The 1,951-nt window shown below is 41.5% G+C and overlaps 1 non-coding gene across 1 annotated transcript; it reads left to right on the plus strand.

Annotated features, from left to right (window-relative positions):
* The first annotated feature begins 224 nt into the window (after nucleotides 1–224).
* TRNAW-CCA (transfer RNA tryptophan (anticodon CCA)) lies at nucleotides 225–296 on the plus strand. Its single transcript has one exon. It is a non-coding gene; the product is annotated as a tRNA-Trp (tRNA).
* Nucleotides 297–1,951: the final 1,655 nt, after the last annotated feature.

A 1,951-nucleotide genomic window follows, 5' to 3' on the forward strand; every position in this document is an offset into this window, starting at 1 on the left:
GTGTCATTCAAGATTTTTTTTTTTAACATACACTAACAAAATCTCCTTTTACAAAGCCTGTTTGTGTTACGTTTTCTGTCACTTGTATCCAAGGGTTACTGTCTAACAGTTGCAGGATCAGAGGATGAAGAAGAGAAGAAATGTCTAGAAAATTAGGGTATAACTTACATCAGATACTTGCCAGGTTGGCCTCTTTTGGCTCCTCTCCTACCCTCCTAAGGGCTTCCCTGGTGGCTCAGAGGTTAAAGTGTCTGCCTCCAATGCAGGAGGCCTGGGTTCGATCCCTGGGTGGGGAAGATCCTCTGGGGAAGGAAATGGTAACCCACTCCATTATTCTTGCCTGCAGAATCCCATAGATGGAGAAGCCTGGTAGGCTACAGTCCACGGGGTCACAAAGAGTCGGACACGACTGAGCGACTTCACTTTCACTTTCTACCCTCCTAAATACAAAGGCTGGTTTCTCAAAGATTTGAACACTGCCAATGGGCCAGTAAACGAAGTATGAAACATCCATGCAGGGGCCTCAGCAGCTCATTGGTCTAACGATGGGGTTCTTAATTTTTCCCATCTTTGTAATAACCACTTAACAAGCAGCCATTCACAGAGATCCCAAGTGCCTCAGTGCTGCTGCTGCTGCTCCTGCTGCTAAGTCGCTTCAGTCGTGTCCGACCCTGTGCGACCCCATACACAGCAGCGCATCAGGCTCCCCGGTCCCTGGGATTCTCCAGGCAAGAACACTGGAGTGGGTTGCCGTTTCCTTCTCCAATGCATGAAAGTGAAAATTGAAAGTGAAGTTGCTCAGTCGTGTGCCTCACTACTTTCCTTCAAAAAAGAAAAATGGAGACTCTGACAAGGAGTTTATTTTTTAAGCTTTTTTTAATGTTTTTGTACCATGGAAACTTATTTTTATTAGCATTATTTTTATTGGAGTATTTTACTGCTTTACAATGTTGTGTTAGTTTCTGCTGTGCAGCAATGTGAATCATCCACACACATACATACATCCCCTCTCCCTTGGACGTCCTTCCCCTTAGTACTCAGCCATGAAAAGGAACTGAATTGTGCCATTTGCAGAGATGTGGATGGACTCAGAGGCTGTCATACAGACTGAAGTAAGACAGAAAAACAAATATTGTACATTTACACATATGTGAGGAATCTAGAAAAAAGGTACAGATGAACTTATTTTCTAGACTTTTTTTGAAATAAAGGTCCAGAGAAAGAAGCAAAGATAGTATAGACAGGTCTCTTGTATCCTTCCCCCAACTACCCTCAATAGCTACCGCTTATATATCAACACTGTCAAAACCAGAAAGCTGATACTGATACAATGTAGGGCTACCATTCTATGTCCTTTGATTACACATGTAAGTTGGTGAAATGACCACCTTCCCCATTACCATAAAGATCTGCTTTGGATAAACCTTTTATAGTCACAATCACTGCTCTCCCTGCCTCCCCTCCTGTCCACCATCTCTAACTTCATGCAATCACTAATATGTTTTCCATCTCTGTGGTTTCTATCCAAGACATTTATAAATCTTCCTGACCTTCAAAATTCAGTCATGAATCCATGTTTCAGCAAAACTGTTAGAAACCAGAGTTCTCCAGGCGAATACACTGCCATCAATTTCTGAATCATGAAGGAAGGTAGCAGAGCACATGTTTCCAGGGTGTAGTTACTATGCAACTTAAAAACAGAAACAACAAAGAGGACGCCAGTGGAGTCTGGATATCTTGTGCTGGCAGTGTTATTTTAACATGTGAGTTTTGGATCATCATTCAATATAGCTTAAGATATTGGTAAGAAGTTTTAATACAGAGGCTTTTTTCTTTTTACAAAGATGCAGAATCATCATCTCTGTATCCATCATTAATTAGTATCCAGAAAGAAGTTACTTAATCCTCAGTGTTGGGACCAAGTAAGAAAACATTTAGTGACAAAATCAGT

This window comes from Bos taurus, chromosome X (assembly GCF_002263795.3).
Source record: "Bos taurus isolate L1 Dominette 01449 registration number 42190680 breed Hereford chromosome X, ARS-UCD2.0, whole genome shotgun sequence".
Lineage (NCBI taxonomy): Eukaryota > Metazoa > Chordata > Mammalia > Artiodactyla > Bovidae > Bos > Bos taurus.